Raw genomic sequence first — 21,466 nt, 5'->3', positions numbered from 1 at the left:
CTAACAACCTGCATGCCAAACAAGATGTTTGCTTGGGCGTCTGGCACGTGCTAGCATTAGCACGACAGCTAAAGTAAATAAGACGGATGTCGGTCTGTTTGCAATAACCCCCGCCCCCCACCCACCTCCGTAGCGTGGTGTAAAATTATATAAGGCTGGCACATGGCTTAAAATTTTGTCGAGCTTTTTGAGAAAATCCCGCTTATGGTTGCCGCTCTGTGCCAAAAAGTTCATCTGGCCTGTAAATTTAAGCACGGATTACAAATATTCAAATCACGAGCTTACTGTTCAAATAAACATTTGCAGCAGGGAGGGGGGTGAGAGCGGACGGGGTGGGGGGTGGGGGGGTAAAAAGTTGCAAGGCACACACTTTGGCCATAATTCCTCCTCGGGGCACCGCCCCTTTCCCTTGTCGCTAATAAAGCACAGCACAAAGAGCGTTATGGAGAGGCGGGGCGGGGGGTGCATAGGGTGTGGGGGGGGGGGGGGGGGGGTAGTGGAAATGCGAAAACAAAAGTTGGGCCTCTTCTTGACGCTGCATAAACACACTTGATGAAATATGTCATTAATGTAATTGTAACCACCTCCTCCGCAATTACCGCAGTCAGGGTGGGCTCGCCGGCCGGGACAATAGGCCACCTTATTATTCAATGGGGAGGTGGGGGGTTTTGGGGGGGGGGACCCATGGGGTGGGTTTAAGCCGGTCAGCTGCTCACCACATGGTAGAAATAACAAGCGGTGAAGTCACACTAGAGCTGGGAAGACGTATACGCCGAACGAGGAGATGTGATGTCATTGTGAGGTCATCGTGGGGAGGGGCTAATCAACCTGAGCTCCGCTACCTGTCGCTCTTCAACCACAAAACGTCACTGAGGCACCACATGATTGAAAGTGAAAAAAATAATAATAAAATGATTACACCATCCACATTTTTTTCCTTCTTTTTCTACATGATGCGCGCACACTTACAGCCAACAACCAGGCACTCTACTACAATCACACCAGAGAAGTCGGACTAATAAAAATTTTGTGAAAATTCCCCACTCATTATTCTGCTGTCTTCCTCATTGTGACGTGTACACTCACGGCTGACAACAAGGCACTCTAAAACAGCCACACTGGCCCAAATTTCACATGCTGTCTGTCATGTCAGAATTTAAAAAAATAAATGAATACACCCTTTTTTTGCTCTTCCGTTTTCCAAGCGTGATGTATGCACTCATGGCTGACAATGAGGCGCTCTAAAGCCAACATACCATGTGACCAAAACTAGAAAACAAGTGAGCCGTAGTGTTCAAAAGTGAGCCAGCGGGAACCTTGACGTCAATTTCGGTCGCCAGCAGAGGGCGTTACAGGACAAAATTGCTTCACTCTGAAAATAGTGAAAATTAATCTGTTTCGTTTTTATTCCACAAATGCAATATTAATTTGAATATCATGTTTATGCTACTGGGGTCACACATAGAACATGATGATGCTAATATTTTTCTTTTTTGCCTTGAGGTGCCTTTTAAGACTATGACGTGGTTTAAAACATTACGTGCACATTCCGAAGCTTTTTATGATGGAACTGATTAATTCTATTTCCATGATTACCTTTGGGAAAGAAAAAAAAGATTCCCAAATCCTGATTGTGTGGAACGTGCGTCAGTTTGAGTCCAGGTGCGGACCACCAATGTCGGCCGGCGTGTCTTTGTGACAGCTGTCGTCATCTCCGGGATTAAAAATAGCCTTCCCCTCTCCGTTTTCTCTCTTCTTCTTTTTATTCTTCTCGCTCTTTTTCGACGGGTTCAAGTGGTGCGCGAACATTTGCAAAATTGCAAACAGATGCAAGTCAAGTACCTGCAAATAATCTGCCAAGACCCATTTGAGAATACGTGCCGGTCATTAAGAAGCCGGCCGGACCGCCGAGCCCACCGCCAGATGGGTTCTGATGCTTTTGATTCGCCGCGAAAGACCACCGCGTACACACACGCAACATTGGAGGCGGGAGTGTGCGTGTGCGCGTGCCAGACAACAATATCGCAAGTTTAAGAGACGAGCAAGGAATGTCACATTTCCTTTTGAATCTTTTCATCTTCCTTGCAGCGTGTGTATGTGTTTGTGTGTGTGTGTTTGTAAAGAAGATCTAAAGCTTTTATTGTTTTGTACAGATGATTTTGTAACAAAAAACAAAATTAAAAGTGTTTTTGTAGTTCTTGTTGTTCAGTCACACATGTGAAGTTTTGCTCTCTAAAGCGACGACAAAGTGTTTGTTGTGTTTTTGTTGGGTTTTTTTTGCCGTCCAATTAAAGAGCGTTTTAACAGCGAGAGGTGCGCCAAACTTTCATCAGTCGCCCGACGCTAAACAGGAAGTGCTTGAACCGGAGGAGGTGGCGACAACAAACGAAACCAGACGAGACTTTTTAAACGTTAAAACAAACAAACCCACCCAAAAAAAAAAAATAATAAATCTCGCAGGCCCTTCAAACAAAGCACCTTCATTTGAATTCTGGTTAATTGTGAGAGTGCAAAAGCATGCGGCACACAACAAACACGCTTTGTTGTGAAAGGCGGCGGACGAGCAAGACGAGATGGGGATGGGGAGGGACACAAGCAGCCCGAAAAGAAGAATTTGAAGATGCTCACACACATATTTACACACGAACACACACACACACACAAATAATTGGGTGGTGCAAAAGGAGTGTGCTCCGTGCTTGTGCATGACAGATTGGTGATAAAAACTTGAGGAGGCTCGTAAGCAGGATACACATGCACGCACACACAATGTTGACCCAAGGGGCAGCAACTCTGTGACACATCAGGCGCTCCACTTTAAAAATATAAACGAATATGAAGTCATACACGAACCAGCATTAAAAAAAAAATCTGAATATTACATTATCATCAAATGGTTTTTTTTTAATGGAAAAATAATAGAGTTAGAATGTATTTTCCCCCCCAAAAAGTTCAAAAGTTTAAAAGAAATTTTGGTCAAAAGCTAATGCCATTATTTTTTGCCGATTTTTCTTGTAATATTACAACTTTGTTCTCATATTTTTCTTCTAGAAAATCTTAAAACATTCTTCTGACAATTAAAAACTAAAGAAAATAGTTTGAACTATTCAAGAATTGCATAAGGATTTTATTTCTTGTAATATTAAGACTCCATTCCCATGAAATTGTGATTTTTCTGGTGAAGTATTATGATGCATATAATTAAAACTCTTCCAAATATAGATTTTTTTTTCATGGGTTAAAAAACAAATACTTTATTGTCACCGAACCAATTTAGAATAACTCACTGCTCAAGTGGCAAAAACAGTTGTAGAGGCAGAAATGTGATCTATATCTTTGCTGCTGTAACACCTCAATTTTCCCCATTGTGGGACTAATAAAGGACATCTTTAGCTTTATCTTTAAATCGATTTAAAAATTTTTTTTTAAATAAATACATATGTTGGTCTTTAAAAAAAAAAAAAAAAAAAAATCCAAATAATCTCATGCTTGATGATGTTTTTATTCCCTGAATATTTCTGTCAAATTCCCTCTTGTATGAAGTCGGGACTGTAAACAGCATTTGATAAACAGAATACATACTTTTGTTGTGTGTCGTTATAGAAACGTGTTCTACTTTTACTGTAATAGAAGAGAAAGAAGGAGGAGGAGGATGCTAATCATCTTCTTAGCATGTTTTATGTAAAGGCCATCTGCTTTGTTGCACTTCAGCACCCAGGCAACCTTTAATAATATAAGCACACACACACACACACACACACACGCACACGCACAACACCCCCCCCCCCCAAAAGACTTCCCCAAATGCCAGTCACACCGTTTAACACCGGCGGCGGCGGCCCATCCTATCACACAAAATGTCACAATAAATTCCCATTAGGACCACTAGCAGCTAAATTAATCTAAACTAAGATAAGATAAGATAAATTAAGGTTAGGAAGGCTTACCATGGGTAAAAGCTAGAGTGACTGCCGAGACACTCAGTTAGGTAAGAGATTTCTCTTTTTACTGGGGAAAAAAATTGTATGAAAAAAAGAATCCTAAAACTTAAGCTAGCCTAAGCTAACCAGCAGTTGCCACTTAGTGTATCGATCGTGAATGGCTTCACAAATCTCTCTTTACCAACTAACATTACGTGTTTGCATGCGACATAATGCAAAATTTATCCACAATGTTTTCTTTTAGTGTTGTTTTTCAAGAGTTAATCATTTGGAACCAAAATATGGACATAGCAATAAAGATATAAAGATAGGTCGCACTGCTCGGCGAGGGTCAAACGTGTCAGCAAATTCAATTTTTTTGGATGTCAGTAAAACTGCAAGCATTGCTTTTGATGGGTAAGTCACCCATGCCAACATGGCAGTTAGCCGGGCTGCTATACAGCGCGCTGGCGTAACTAGTTGTCATATTGTGCTATAGCAACTCGGAAAAATTCTACTAACACAAGCTGCTAAGTTAACTAGAAGAGAGATTAGCATTCAAGTGAATGCTTGTCATTTGAGATGTTTTATTTGCGGAATGTTTTACGTAATTCCGACATTTGTCAGCTAAGCTAACTAGCACACCCATTTTAACTGAGCTGTAGGCTGGCTGACCAAATGTGACCAAATGGTATTTGGATGGAAAGCGCTTTGTAGCAGCTCCAGCTGTGGTGAAATTCGCTCTATAAATAAAAGTTGTGTTGTATAGTATTGTTCTCAATGTTCTACATTATTTTGTAACGCGTTTTCTTTCAGGTTTTCTGAGTTGAACCAAAAAGTAGACTTTAGAAAATTCTGCTAGCACTCGCCACTTAGATAAAACTACCTGCTTTTAAGAATTCTTATTCCGTAGATTTTATTTTGTTTTGGAAACCCACACCCCCAAAAACTCACTAAGCACAGGCAGCTAAGCTAACTAGCAACTTAGCGTAACCATAGTAAGTAGCTTTACAAATGAGAGTTGGCATTGGAGCTTATGCTAAGGGCAATCGACATTGCACAGCAGTTAAGGAAGTGAGCAGCAGGTCGTTGATTAGCCAATTTATTTTACATAGCTGTACAAATGTTAGTTCACAATTTTCTATCAACGGAATTTGGGATTTTTACCTTGTGAACTTTGCTAACGCATGCTACATAAATACCAAATACTTCAGCGTTTGAGTTTATGACACGTTTATTCCAAAAACGTGTTTTAAGCACTTTTTTTTAGTTTTTTTTATTATTTTTTTTGCCTGGTTTAATTTTTAACCTTCTCATGACCTGTGGCTTCCAGAAAGACCCCTGAGAGAGTCCAAATACAAGAGAGTTCAAGAGAGAGTGAAAGAGAGCGAGAGAGAGAGAGAGAAAGCGAGAGAGAGAGAGAGAATGGGGAGCCTGGAGGGGTGGGGGTCTGGGTTCTGTCATGATGAGGAGTCACACACATGCGCACACACTCACTGTGGTCACCTTTTCAGTGTCCATCAGGATTGTGCATCTAATCCTCATCGGATCATCTCGTCAATGCCTCGCCTCTTTCTGTGTAATGGATCCCGTCTCGGACCCCCCTGACACCGCCACCCCCCTCACCCGTATGTTCACACACACAAATGCACACGCGCAGCCCCCCCGCCCCACACACACACACACACACATATATCCACGCACACGCACGCAAACAAACGCACGCACACCAGCTTTAAGAAAGCCAGATTTCCAACATCGCTTTCATTAAATGTGACACCTTGTGTGGCCGAGTCATGACATCATCACATTAGAACAAGTGTAAAATTATTTCGGATAACAAAAAAGATAATTCAATCATTATCAGCAGTGTTTCGTCAAGCAACCTACATTATTGGACCTTATCTTACATCATGCAACAACACAAAATCCGCTAGATAAAAAAAATTGTATTGTATTGCATCGTATTGTAAAGAACTTTGAATGGATTTTTTTTTTTTTAAAAAAAAAAGGAAATTTAAAGATCAAGCATCCTTTTTTAATTGGAATTTTACATTCAAAATATAATTTGTAACTTTTTTTGAAGAATCTAATGGATTCTGAAAGTCATTTTTTACTTGTTTCGACCTCTTGACCCAGAAGCAAAATATATTGAAATATGATCAAATGTATTTTACATTAAATACCTTTTACAAAATGGGCTCCTTTAGTATAAATAGCTAAAATTACATATATATATATATATATATATATATATATATATATATATATATTTATATTTTAATAATTGTATTTTTTAGAGATTTTTTTTATTTAAATGCTAATTATCTAGACAGACCAGACTTCAAAATGCCCAAAATATTTCCAGTTTTAAAAAGGCTGATCCTTCTTTCTTTTTATCTAATCTCGATTTGTTTTTTCTTACAGGGTATATTAAATAAATTAAGTGGGAAGTAAGACAAGGGACGAAGAGCTAAAGAATCCTACATAGATTATTATTATTATTACCATTATTTTTACTATTTTCTGGGTGGCATCCAATTTTATTTGCCCTCAGCCGAATGACAAATAATTTATTTTTAACTAAAAGCAACTGCAATTAAACCCTATTTTATTTTGTGTGCTCCTGTATTTTTTATTTGATTTTATTTTTTTCTAATTTTAGTGTGTAACGCCGATGACGTCTGTGGGGAGGTTTTGATTAAAAGCATGTACAATGCAGAAAAAGCAAGGCGAAGGGAGGGAGGGTTGGCGGGTGTGCAGGGGTTTGCGGTTTACTGAGGGGGAGGGGTGCAAACCCTCCATAATTAAGATCACTTGGCAGATTACCTCCGGCAACAAAAGCGTGCGAGCGGCCGCCTGCAGACAACAAAATTGGAAGAAAAAAGGACATCGGCAAGGAAGAGAGTGACCTCCGCCAGGGAAGTGCAACAGCCAAAGAACAACCCCACCCACCAATTACAGAACCTCGTGGTCGCACACATTCACAGACACACACACACTCGCACACACACAGGAAACCAGAGCAAAAACAAACAGCAAAGCAATGACGATTCAAAGTAAAAAAAACACAAAAGGCAACAAAAATGAACTAATGCGAAGAAATGCCATTGTTATGCAATTAAAATGAGTGTCAAGTTGACACTGTCAACTATACGTGGAGTTTCACTTTTCACAGGTTAGCCTGGTCTCTATTGCTGACAAATAGCAGGTGTCCACCGTTCATCCATAAAGAGATGATGGGATTCGAGCTAAGCTAAGTAGCTTAAAAACATATTCTGCAGTGTTTTGGCAATCATTGTTTGGATTTAGCATACATGCATAGCAGAAATGTTAGCATCAAAGCTAAACTAGCAAGTTAAATATCGGCCAGCAGTGTTTTGCATGAATGTTTTTTATTGTTAATCTGCTACAGTCACGCATAACAAAGATGTTAGCATCTGAGCTAACCTTACCGTTATTCAAGACAACTGTTTCTTATGGTTTTAGCACAGGCTGCTGAGCTTATTAGCAGTAAGAATTTAGCTCGTGCATTATAGCTAGCTTACAATTGTTTGCTAAGTTTTAGAAATCTCCATTATTGTCATTATTTAGATTTTTATCAAATTTAGAAGAGATGATAGCATTTGAGCTAATGCTACTTAATTCAAGATTGCTTTCTTTCCTCGCCTGATGATTTGAAACCAAAAAGGAAGACATTTCCAGCCTTATTAAAATATATTTAGTGTTTCGAGATTGGCGCAACATGCTAAACAGCACCAACTAAGAACATATGAAACTACATATATTGCTTTTTTTTTATTGAATTGATCATTTGGGACCGCAAAGTGGAATGTTAGCCGCTTCCAAAAGCAAAAGTTGTTTTGAGTTGTCAAAGAAAAAAACACTGAAAGTCTAACAAAACTTGCGTTTCTGAGGGTTAAAAGCAAAAATATGTTTTTGAGGAGGTCTCACCCAGGCAGTCAGAAATAAACAGACACATATTTACCTGGAATAAAACAAAAATATCTCCATAAATAAATACAACACAGTTTCCTTGCTGTAAGTGGCGCTTTTCACGGGAAGCGTTCACAGACGCTTATGTGTTCGTTCCGTTTGCCTTCGGGACCTTTCTTGTTGACTTTCGCATAAACGTCCAACACTAATGTGGAATTAAGCGCGCCTTCTCTAGGGACCTTCTACTGCTTTCTTCTTCTTCCTGTTTTTAGACATTAAGGCACTGATTAGCACACGCTGAAGCTCCACTAAGAAGCAGAGGTGGGTAGAGAAGCCAAAAATTGGATTCAAGAGCACTGTGATTTTACAATGTGATTCAAGAAAAAAGCAGTCCTCCAAATACAATAACTACTTCAGTGAGAGTAAGTTCTCAAACTAAATAAATCAATAAAAACATAGCTGGTGAATACGTTCTGATTTTAGCACATGAACATCAAAAAGACAAAAACATAAAATAATGAAAATTCAACACAATTTTTTTAAGAAGGGCAGATTTGCTCTTTCTTTTCGGCCATGGCTCCTTTCTTGCGCCTCTACTCCTGATAGATCAAATTATACTCATGATAGATAAAAATGTAGTTGTAAGTTAGTTATTAAAAAAGAAAAATCTACAAGTAGTTAGTAATGGCGAATGGTTGTGACTCAAGTGACATGACTTGATGAATCACTGGATTTGACTCGTGCCGGATGACCTGACACAAGTCACACGGCCTAACTCGTAACCTGACTCGAGTCGCTTGATTCGACTCGAGTCGCTTGATTCGACTCGAGTCGCTTGATTCGACTCGAGTCGCTTGATTCGACTCGAGTCGCTTGATTCGACTCGAGTCGCTTGATTCGACTCGAGTCGCGTGACCTGACTCGAGTCGCGTGACCTGACTCGAGTCACAAGATTTGACTTGAGTAGCATGACCTGACTCGAGTTGCGTCATTTGACTCGTAGCATGATTTGACTCGAATCAGACAAAAGTTTGTGGTATTGGCCCTCTTGAAACTTGAATGTTAAGGCTTGAGACTTGCTCCCGCTTACCGTTCACTGCAATGACAAAAAGACCTGACAAGCAAAGAGAACAGGCGCCTTGATGCCTGCGCTGCTGCTGCCACCACCGCTCAGAGGAATAATACGGAAAAAAAAAGAGAAGCAGCGAGCGCTTTGGATTGAGACTTTAATTCACGCCTCTGTGACATTAAAACTCTTCACTTGACTCGCGCCTCCGCTGACAAATGCGGCGGCGCTTAATAGAGGTGCGCCGCCATTTCGTACCACTTTTATCAAAGGCAATTTATCAAGGCCACCGCCGATCTGCGAAGACGCTTGTTGAGAAGCAAATCACCAGATAGCATTAAGTACATCATCCCTCCTCGCCGCATCTGCCTTCGTCTTTTTCCCGTCCTTGTGCATTCGTCTGCTCGCCAGCAGCCATGTTTGACAACAATTAGTCTAACAAGAAGAAAAGAAACACCTCAAGTGTGCTCAAAAGTCTTCATTATTCACGCGTGAATTCTTTGCAATTAGGAGTCAAAAGTCGCTAAAGAGGCCTCTTGGTGTTTAGAGCAATGGTGGGCAAAGTACAACTTGGGGGGTGTAATCGGGTCTGCAGGAAGTGTAAAGTTTCAAAAGTCCTGGAACACTTGTTCCATTCATTATTTTTTTTTCTCCCTAAAATTGTTTAGTTCATAGGTAATTCTTTAATTTTTTTAAATTCATTTATCTCATTGAATTGTCTTTCATTTATTATAAATGAGTTGATACATAATTAGTTCATTAACGTAAAAAGGAAATTAGCAATCTTCATTAATTCATTGAATCTTAAATATTAATTGATCATAAATTCAAATGGAAAAAATAAGCAATTTTTAATTGTGTTACCGCTACAATTAATATTATCAATAATATTATTACTTATATATATATAAATATATATATATATATATGCCCTGCAATTGGCGGGCAACCAGTTCATGGGTGTTACCCACCTACTGCGCGGAGACAGCTGGAATAGGCTCCAGCCCGCCCGCGACCCTTGAGGACAAGCGACTCAGATAATGGATGGATGGATTAGATTTATAAGAATCAACGGAAAATAGCAAGGCTTAATGGTTAGTAATAACGGAAATTAAAAAACAAACATTCATTCATTCATTCCAATTCCAATATCCAACCCACTTAGAATTTGAATTACTAAGAGTCTCTGAATATTTATGGATTATTTTGATGGTTGCCCCCACAAATATGAAGTCATTGTAATGTCATAATTCATTTCAATTTATTTTAAATGAAAATGGAAAAAAAATATTTTGGGGAAAGAAATAATTTCATTTCAATGTTAAAATGTTCGTTCATACTGAATATTTTATAAAACATCCATGTTTAAATAAATAATACTATGAAACTTTTTTTAACCGATTTTATTAAATAATAAATAATTTAATTACCTATAATACTTTACATATATTACACAAACTTACACATAATACATTTTGACATTTACATTTTATTTCGTAAGTAATTGTTTAGTTCATCATGGAAGATGAATAAATATGAGCTGGAATATTTCATTTCTAAAATGAACTATTTGTCATATTTTACATTTTAAATTCATATTGCCCACCCTTACAATTGATAGTATTTAATTTCTTTTTTTTTTTACACTCAACACATTTCAAATGTTAATTTATTGTGTATGGCGCTTCTAGTATTTCCTTTCGGATACAAAAAGGAGGCTGCACTGAATTCGACTGTAAGTCAACACTTGCCATTTAACAGATACTGCGGAGTGAAAAGGAAGAAAGATGGAGAAAGTGGATGAGTGTGGGATGCAAGGAGGGATGACAGAAGGAGAGTGGCTGGACAGACGAATGGATGAGGAGGCCAAGGGTCCACTTGTCTTCCCCCCGGTCATGGGGGCTAAGAGGGGTCGGCGCTCACTTGAGCAGTCTGGAAGCCGAGCTGACCCTCTAAGTGTCACCTGAGAGCCACTCTGTCACACGATACACTCCCACGCAGGCTGTCACGCAGCCAAAGTCATGCTCGCTTGCACACACGCATGCAGCATTTAGGCTTTCTTATGGCTTGCGAGAAAGCACTCTCTCTGTCCTGTTTTTATTGTTTAACACTTTGAACGCCACTGACGGGCAATGCCGTCAATGGGAATCCTAACAAGGAGCGCAGTCGATGACAATTGTTTTTTTTGTTTTGTTTTGTTTTGTTTAACTGGAACAGGCGGAGAAAGGTGTTGACCAACTGGGGTTTGATTATAAAGACAGGAAATTAAAAAAAAAAAAAAAAAAAAAAACATACAACTACGGCCAACAGATGTCAGCATTGGGTCTCCTTTTGATGAATGAGTGTCACAACAATGTGTAAGTTGTTGAAACATGGCAAAATTCTTAGAAATGCAATCGTTACAAGCAGCTTGTGATTGATCAAAGTGTTCGTCACATAAAATCTACGACAAAGAGTGTGTTACGTAGTCATAAAACACAATATTCTGTGAGTCTTGAAAGATGAAAGTTTTCTTTTTTTAATAGTCTGAAGTGTCACAAAAGAAAAAAATATTAACGTCAAAATGACAAAAACATCTTGTTTTCTCCGCTTTTTTTTGTCAGAAACAGGTGTTATTGGTGAAACAACCTATGGACTACTTCAGATTAATATAGAATGGAAAAAGATAAGATTTTTTTTTTACTCTGGCATACGAAGGGAGTCTTTTCTTTCTTTTTGGTAGGGTTGTTGCTTTCAATATTTTGTGGGTCTTGAAAGATGAGGCAAAATGACTAAAAACGCCGGCCGTGAGTGAGTTCATACTCAAATTGATCTTTTAAGATTCCACCTTGACAGATGTCTCCTTTTAGCTCATTTTTGCTCTCTTTTTTAACGACAACATTAACCTGTGCTCCAAATATTTACTACGGTTTGGATTAATTAAGAAAATTGTTGTCGTAAACGATTAAAATCCACTTTCCATGTGTCATTGTCGGGGGCGGGGGGGGCGGGCTTCTGCTACTTTTAGTGTCGTAACATTTTAACGCAGCGCAGTTGAATCAATTAGCTGAACTGGAACTTTTTTTTAAACACTGCAAATGGGACAAAGAGCGAGCGCAAAGTCAGGAAGAAGATGTCGAAGACGATGAAGCAGCTGTACAGGAACAAGCAGACAGCATCACTGGCCAAAGTGCCCTAACCCCCCTCCCCCTCTCCCGTCCTTCTCCTCTTCCTCCGTCAGTCCATCCCCAACACAAAGTGAAGAAGAAAAATTCCGATCAAGGCATTGTCAAAGAAAATAAAACTCGGCTGGATGAGCGGCGTAACAAGTCACACACAAACCAGCGCGCACCCCCGGGCGGGAGAATATCCCGCTATTGTGCTTTTAACCCGGCAGACCTGGCGCGGAATGTAAACGCTTTCACATCACATTTGTAAGCTCCGATGAGCCCGCGGCAGCCGCTCGCTTTTATTGGACTTTTTTTTTTTTCTATTTTTTACGGGCGTCATGATTTCAAATTAGCGTTTCAAAGGTAGGATTTTTAGCAAAAAGAAGGGTGATGGTGTCAAACAAGTGTTGACAAATAAAGGAAGAAGAAGAAAGTTACTGTTTCCAGGAACGGGAAGGGGATTAAATAGGCTTTAAACAAGGGGTGTCAAACTTTTTGAAATTTGAATTCAGGGGCCACGTTCACCTAAATTTGATCTCAAGTGGGATGGACCAATGCGTTTCTGGTCTAATGAGCTGTAAATAACGGCAAAGGCAAAGTATTCCGAAAGTATTTTTTTTTGTACAATTAATTCCGAGTACATTCTGAAAATACTCCAATTCGTTATTTTAGTTGTTTTATTGAAGAGTAATCTGAAATTTCTTAAAGAAAAATGAGGAACATACAAATTTAAGAATGGCATTTAAGTGGCCATCAGTGCACCCTCCGGTGGACAAAATTAGCAACAGCAGTTACTTTTCGTGAAAAACGGTTACATGTTCTATCTTCAGGGGCCAGTTTGGACCCCCAGACAGGTGGATTCTGGCCCGTGGGCTGTATGTTTGAAACTCATGCTTTACACTATCAGCATTTTGGAGTCAATCAGCGAGTTAAACAATGAAAAATTATGACAACAACTGATTTTTCAAAAGTGCGAAATATTCTTTTGTAGAGTGATTTTAAATGAGTGATAAAAAAGGTTTGATTTTCAAAACAAGGCTGTCAAGTTGTAGTTAAAAATTTAAGTTCCCAGACAGGGTTAAGGTTTCCAACAAGGTTCAGGTTTTCAAACGACAGTTTTCAAATTTGGTTACTGTTTCAAAAAATATTTTCGGGCAGGGTTCGAATACAAATTAGGGTTGTAAGCCTTCGCTCAGGTCTCAATTAAGGGTTAGGTATTTAAATCCGTGGCCCTGACTAGAAACCTTATTTTATGAACCTAACCCTTGATTGAGACCTTAACTAAGGCTTGAAAGTCTGGTTTTAAAAAATAAACCAGACTGAAAACCCTTACTTGACACCCTCATCAAGGGTTGGCATTGTTGGAAAGCCTCCTTTGAAACTCTAACCCTGTCTTATCCCTTATTTTGAACCCCCAACTCCTGCTTGAAACCTTACTTTAAAATTTAGGCTTGCAAGCCGACGGTAAAGTCGGGTTCAAATTGTGGTTCCAAAACAGGATCGGGGTAGATGTTTTAAAACCTGGGTTCGGGTCTAGTTAGGCTTTCCAGACAAGCTACAGTTTCAAACCTGCGTAAGGGCTTGCAAAGATGGACCAAGTAAGTGAGTCACTTCTTAAGCAAGTATTTGTCTGTATTTTGTTGAATTCACGTTTGTTCATATTTTCACATTTTTATGATTATTGAATTTTCTTAGCTCGTTCCACGAGGCAAACTTTCATTAACGATCCAATTATGCAAATGAGGAGCCGAGAGGCCGTTGAAGACAAACAATAACGCCATAGCCTCACATGCACAATCAGAGAATCACCACGGGTACCGCAGCCTCTAAGGAGGAGAATGAGGAGAAGAACAAGGAGGAGGAGAAAATGTAGGAGGGGAGAGAAGGTGGATGTGATTTACCGTAATTTAAAGTGCTGCTTCTCCTCCTTGGGCTATGAGGAGGAGCGAGGGAAGATGGGTTCCATGAGAAGAAAGAACAGGAGGATAAGGACTCCGATGAAGATGAGGAAAGGGATGAGGAGAAGAAGGAACAGAAGATGAGTGGGTGTTCAGTTAGGAAGAAGTGTTAGGAAGAGTGAGGAGTACAAGGAGAAAAGCAAGGAGGAGAGCATGTGGAGGTGTGCTTTTTCATAATTAAAAGTGCGCAATTTCATCCTGGGCCTCTGAGGAGGAGCAAGAGGAGGTGAGTATTCATGAAGACAAGGAAGGGGAGGATGAAAATGAGGAGGATGAAAAGAGAAAACACACGAGTGTTCATGGGGAGAAGGAAGGACGAGGAGAAGGACAACAAAGAGAAGGTGGCTGTTCATGAGACGGAGGAGGAGGAAAAGAAGGAGTAGAAGATGAACGTTCATGAGGAGAAAAGAGGAGGATGAGGACAAGAAGGCCAAGGAAGAGGAGGAGAAAGTGAACGTTCACGAGGAGAAGGAAGAGGAGCATGAGGACAAGGAGAAAATGGAGGATGACAAGGGCAACGAGGAAAAGATGGGTGTTGATGAGGAGAAGGAAAGGCAGGATGAGGAGACAAAGGAGAATGAGGAGGAGAACGATGAGCCCATGATGAGAAAAAAAGAGGTCAACGAGCACACAAAGGAGGAATGTGTCCATGAGGAGAAGGAAAAAGACAGAGGAGGAGAAACTAGACAAGTCAGAAGTTGAGAAAACTGAAGACAAGAAGAAAAACCTTACAAATAACGAGGAGTAAGAGGGCAAGAAGAAGGGACTGAGGAGAAGATGATGGAGGTGGAAGGAGGAATGATAATGGGAGAAGAAAAAGGATGACGGATGAGGAAAAGGAAGAAGTTGAAGATGAAGGAGTAAGAAGAACAAGGAAGAAGAGGAGGTGCTCGTCATCAAAATTAAAACTGCGTCTCCTTTGCTTGCGTGGCCTCTGAGGAGGATGACACTGAAGAGAGGAGAACAAGGAGAAGTTGGAGGAGAATGACACAGGTGAGAAGGAGGAGGTGGTGCTCGTCATCGTAATAGAAGCTCCTCCTTGTCCTCCATCTTGTTTGACTGTGACTCATTAGTGTTACGTTTTCCTTTGGTGGCTACGGACAGACGGCGGCCCGCGCGGGCGTTTCCTGATCCACTCTGTGACGGCGTGTGAATTGTGTAATGGATATGACCCTCCACCCTCACGCTCGCACTCGCACGCACACACGCATACACACACGCACACAAACTCTCTCCTGTTGAGAGCGTGTGAATGCTAAACAGTAGCTGCCTGATTGACGGCCGCTAAGCTGTTGTCTCCGGGAATGACATGGCGGAAAACAGGCACATCAAAGCAGGCGGGGTGTGGGGGGTGTAAGTGGGGGGGTTCTTGACATCCCAAAATCCCAAATGAACTTTGGGAAAAAGAACAACAACAAACATAAGAAGAGAAGATTGAAGCGGAGTGAACAGAAAGATGAACAATTGTGTCTTTTTTTTTTTTTTCAATGCACACACACACATGCTCTCATGCACACGGTCACACTTGTGTCAAGGCCACGCAACTTTTGTGTTGTTGCTCACACACACACACACTCCCACACACCTGCATTGCGAGAAACTTCTAAACACTCCTTATCGAACACACACGATACACACTCATATAGAACTGAGTGGCGTAGGCGCAATACAAAATGGATGAACGACAATATAATACAATAGAAAAAAAGAATTCAATATACTTGATGGAATTGACTCGGAGGAAGACACGCACATCCTGAACCCGCTCCGTACTGATATTACAGTAAAGTCTCTTTCTATACCACATTTTTTTTGTATAAATGTTGGCAATTTGTTGCCCCCCACACACACCCACCCACATAAAATCATCCTGGATGTTCCTCCCCCTTCCACAAACATTCTGTGCCACGGCATTAGAGTCAATTCACTTTCTTCCAATCATTTCCATTTAATTCAGGCAACAAATGTGACACAACCAACCCCCACTCTCATCTTACTTCACAAACACACACAATTCCTGCCAAATATTGCTTCCCCGTTCTAATAACAGCCGTCTCTCACAGTACCTCACTTTTTGCTTAATTCAGGAATCATAGTCGGCACGCACACACACCACTCATCCCGAACCATGCACCCCCTTCCAAAAAACACACGCTCTCCACCGCGGCATGCAAGTCACGTCTGTTTCTGTCCGGCACTTTTTTTTTTTCCATTCAGGCATCAAATTTGACACACACAAACTCTTCTTGAATCCTGCACACCCTCCCAGACAACCCTGTCTATCTGCGCCACACTTTTAATTCAGTCATCAACTTTGATGAGCCCCATTCGGACACACATTAGAACAGAACCACCCCAAATATACACACACGAAACACTCTAATCATCATGAATACAGCACCTGTTCCAAAAACTCCAGAATAATCCGAGAATAAGAGGCAAGTCATTTTTTAATTCAAGCGTCAATTCGACACCCCCATTCCACGCACACACACACTCAAACATGCAACTCATACTTGCACCATTGAACAGAACAAAACCTGCTGCCATAGCTGAACAGGAGATTATACACAATAAACAAAATGGGTGAGCCATAATATAATATAATATAATATAATATAATATAATATAGTATAGTATAATATAATATAATATAAGTACTACTTGAGGTTGACTCTGAGGAGGGTTCCGATCCCACTTCCTGCCTCTTGGTTCCCATCTGCTAAAAATGCTAAATACGCGATAAACTACCTTTTTTACACAGGCATCAAATTTGACGTCCGAACCACCCCCATGAGGACCCCCCCCCCCCCTCACCAACAACCCACATCTTGCCACCCCCCCATATCACGCCCCGACACGCACTCCAGAGTGACACATTTATACCGTTAGGAGACATGACGACATCATCATGCATTCTGCTATTCTTCATCATCCTCCTCCTCATCATCGTCATTAATGTGACACACACTTGTTAAACACACGCACACACACTCACACACAACGTTCCAGAAGCAGCAGCCCCGCTTTGACACGGAACATTTATTTTCCTCATAGGAATATGAAGAACGCCACCCTCCACTGCACATGATCAATGCTCATTAAGTGTACTATTTGGTTATTAAATATGTATTTTTAGTTACATGCACAAAGACCTGTCTGTTTTTCCTATCGGAAGCGCTTGACTATTTGGACGCGCAGTCAGTTTGGAGAGGAGTGACAAATTGTTACATTTCTGTTCATCGCAGCCACGACGACATTTGCGCCTGCAACTACATTGCCCAAAAAATGGTTATTAATATTCTTGATGTGCTTCTTTCAAGTGTGTGCGACATGTGGAACTTGGCAGAAAACCGCAAACAATAACAAGCAATACTTTACTAAACTGTAGCCCTGGATGACGACTATTTCTAATTGAATTCAAAACCAGTAACTTTACTGACCCATGGCATCAAATACTAATCGTGTATGTGTAATTCAAATATGTGTGTTACACGTTAAACTCAGCAGAAAAATAATTGCATCAAATAATGTCTATTACAAATTCACATATTTAATTGTATTTGTTTAAAAGTTTGTTTGTGTGTGTGTGTCTGATGTATTGAACTTGGTTATAAAACTACAAACTAGACAAAACTACAACAACAAATAATGAACAATAACTAATTTATGTTCAATTCAATTTTGTATCAGTATATTTCAAATGCGTCTAAGAAGTTGAACACGACACTAAACTACAATATTGACTAGTTTATATGCTTAATTGTGCAATCAATTTAAGTCCACGTACGTGTTCAAGTGTGTGTGTGAGTGTTTGTTGAACTTGCTAGAAAACAAAACTAAACCGTAACTATGATAATTTGGTGTTTAATTGTACAGTTTATTTTCTCCAAGTCAGTATATGTGTGAGAGTGTGCGGGTTACAAGTTGAACTTGTGTGCAAACGACAAACCATATACTGAACTACGAGCATAAATCAACTCTTTATTATTATTATGACTAATTTAGATGCTTAATTGTGTGCGCTAAATTCAAGTGTGCGAGTGTGCATGTGTAGTGTGTGAGAATGACCTCGGGAGTTTGAGGTCACGCCGCTACACGGCTGAGGCTGCGGCGGCGTGTTAGCGTCGCCGCGGGGGCACGGCGGTCGCCGTTTGTGTGCGCGTGTTTGGGGGGGGGGTACTGTAACACACGCTCACTCACACACACTCAAATCTCTGCTGCCAACGTTGGGCAGGTACGGGCAGGAAGTGGCTGTTGTGACAATGACTGCGTTAATTAATGCCCCCCTCCCCAACTAATCAGGTTTGGGGTGGGTGGTGGTCACAAGGGGGTTCCACGATACGCAAATGGAACTGCCGTGCGTGTGAGCCACTTGTGTGGCGCTGAACGACAATGGCGTCACAAGCCAGTGATTGACAGGTGAAGCAAACCCTCACTTCCTGTAATCTAAATGGGGGGAGTGGGGGCGGGTCACGAGGGGGTGCTGGACTATAAATCAGCAAAGCTTTCAAGATTTTTCTTAAATCCTAATTTGATAAAATGGCGACGGCGAGGCCTCATCAAGAAGCTGACATTCTCTCTCACACACACACACCCACACGCGCACGCACTGACAGACACACGCACACACACTGGAGCATTTCACACGACATGGCCGCCAATCACAATGATTTGAAAGCCCCTGGACAGACACCTAAAAGTGCAGGTGGCAAGTTCAAGTGCATGACCTCGGGTTCAAAGTGCGCGCGCACGCACACACTTGTAATGGCTGCGGTGTTGCTCCCCGTTCATAAGTGTCATCGGAAAAAAGCTCCACTGTGATTGAAAGACGTCAAAGTGCACTTGAGGGTTGGAAGCAAGCAAGGAGAAGATAACATCACTCGAGCGCGGTCCTCCCCTCGACATTCGGCCAACTTTCTCGCTGCCGTCGAGCCTTCGCGGAAGCCCCCCGGGGCCGGGCGACCCCCGCTCGGTGTGACATCTGCTCCGCGCGGAACATGTCAAACGAGCCGCGGGCGCGTACAAAATGGCAGACTTTTGAGATCGTCCTCCCGTTTTTCTGTCATCTTTTGGGAACTTTCTTCCCAAATGTTGTGACGAGGACGCCGCGCGCTCAAGTTGCGCCGTGTTTAAAAAGCAAAAATAACCAACAAAAAAGAAACGCAAGAGTCCACGCACGAGACTCGTGCGAAAATAAATCCACTTCCATCTACGCTCTAATTGCTGCGTGATTAATTTCACGGGGATCATGCTCACCTTAATGGTGCCACAAAAAGGGACTCCAAAGATTCCCTTACCTTTTTGGAGGAAATTCCTGCCGCGTGCACGCAGACCGAGGGGGAAAAGTGCGCGTGGGACCTGTTAGAGAGCTTCCACGCTCCACGCGCGCATCCCGACCTGACGTGGGAATCTTGTCCTTGTGAACCCCCCCCCTCCACTCGCTCTCTCCACTCCCTTCGTCCGTCCCTCCCTCTCTTTCTCTCTCTCCCTCTCTCTAGCCTTCCGTCCTCGCTCCGCGTGTCCCGCGGATCGAGACTCGGCGTCCGTCGGCACCGGGAATCATCAGCGTGGACGAAAGAAGCAGAGATAAAAAAAAAAAAAATCCACTTTCTTTTTGTGACCTTCAGTACTCATGTCGTTTTACGTTGTTGGTTATTTCCTTTTTTGGGGAGGGGGGGTTACTAATCCCAAATTTTGCAGCGCTCGTGCACGTCTTCTCGCGTTTTATGCTTCCACGCCGCCACGCGAGACACCGAAATTCCCTTGAAAAAAATACAACAACAACAACAACAACAACAGGGAAAGTGGAATTTCTTACCTTGGGCGATCTCAAAGAAGAAAATGACAAGAAGAAGAGTCCGGAGGTCGTGCGTGTGGCGCGTATTCGTGCGCTTAAACAAGTCCAGAGCGCTCCAGATGACAAGCGTACGTATGCGTGCGCGTGCGTGTGCGTGCGAGCGCATGCATTACCGTGAGTGTAAGTGTGTGTGCACTGTAACCTTGTGGCGTATTTCATGTAAATAAGCCGCCTCGCATATATCCGCGTGCACGTTCACACACACGCACACACACGCTCACACTCACGAACGCTCCTCCCCTCTGACGTTTACACCTCACACATCAATAATAATAATAATAATAATAATAATTAAAGTTAAATATGACGAGGATATATGCGATTCTTAACAATAATATCGCAAAGTGTTGGCCACTTTAAGGCTAACTGTCGTGATTTATTTTCTGAAGAACACTTTTGCAAGCAACTTTTGTTTTATTTAAAAAAAAAAGGCACACGTACACGCGCACGAGAAACGAGATCGTGTGTTCGCTCACACAGCTTCCAAGCTCAATAATGCAATTATGCAGACGTGCACGCGCCGGGGCCGGAATGAATGGATGAATGGGGGGCTTTGTGGAGGGATGATATCATGATGACGATGAAGATGATGGTGGGCGCCTAATGACGACCACTCTCTGTCTCTCTCTCTCGCTCTCTCTCTCTCTCATGCGCACACAACAATATCATTTTTCATCAAACTCCCTCACACAAACACACGCGCACGCACACACACACGCTCACAAAGTCTCCGCTGCGCGTGCACGAAGGGTTCACACGGCTGCGCGGGCATGCACGAGAGAGTCAAAATGTCGATCGGATTGCACTCGGAAGTGTATACGCATAATAGGAGGGAAGAATAAAGGGGGGGGGGCGGAAGGGGGGTCATTTTCATAAGACCCCCTCAAAGGAGGAAGGGGGGCACGAACAATGACTATATGAATGGTCACTGACACTTATATAATAGTGGAAATGGAAATGACTTATTATGATTATGATAAATGTTTTAAGCAATTTATTATGTGGCATCACAAATCTTATTATGGAATTCAGCAAAAGTATATAGTATAAGCAAACACAAATGTGAAATAATACTGTAATTATAAATCATATCGACCGGATGCGTGGAAAGTTGCTTGTTTTCACACATTTATATGTTTAACAGTGAGATTATAAGAATGCAAAGAAATAATACAGATTTTTTTATACTGTTAACACAGATTCATGGTCAAAAAATACAATTCTATCATGTTGACTTTTCTCTAATGTTCATTCATTCATTTGGTCTCATGTGTTTTGCTTTTTCTTTGGCTTTTGGAAGATCAAATTGGAATTTGACAAGAACTTTGGGTGGGGGAGATGGAGTTGAAACTGTTTTTTGTTTTTCTTAGCCCCCCTCTCCAAGTTTGTTATTACGTTTGCAGCTGTTCTTAATATTTTGACCATCTGGATTAAAGCCAAATAGGGAACAGAAAAAAAATTAGAAACAGCTGTATAAGCCCAATCAAGTCTCAATCAATACAGTAATCCTTGTAAAGACTTTGTTGTATGTTGATAAAATGAGATAGTGTGCCTAACAAAGTCATCACTGTGCAGTT

The 21,466-nt window shown here is 41.3% G+C and overlaps 1 protein-coding gene across 1 annotated transcript in view; it reads right to left on the bottom strand.

Moving 5' to 3' along the window:
* znf536 (zinc finger protein 536) overlaps positions 1 to 19,434 on the bottom strand; it is a 188,549-nt gene extending 169,115 nt beyond the window's left edge. The window contains exon 1 of the mRNA XM_088297073.1: positions 19,330 to 19,434. The gene's annotated coding sequence lies outside the window, so the exon portion shown is untranslated. The remainder of the gene's footprint in view (positions 1 to 19,329) is intronic.
* Positions 19,435 to 21,466: the final 2,032 nt, after the last annotated feature.

The sequence above is a fragment of the Idiotropiscis lumnitzeri genome, chromosome 5, assembly GCF_059441095.1.
Source record: "Idiotropiscis lumnitzeri isolate Australia: NSW breed Sydney's pygmy pipehorse chromosome 5, RoL_Ilum_1.0, whole genome shotgun sequence".
NCBI classification, from domain to species: Eukaryota; Metazoa; Chordata; class Actinopteri; order Syngnathiformes; family Syngnathidae; genus Idiotropiscis; species Idiotropiscis lumnitzeri.
Note: the sequence above shows the minus strand (reverse complement) of the source record. Positions and strands in the feature narration are given on the sequence as shown.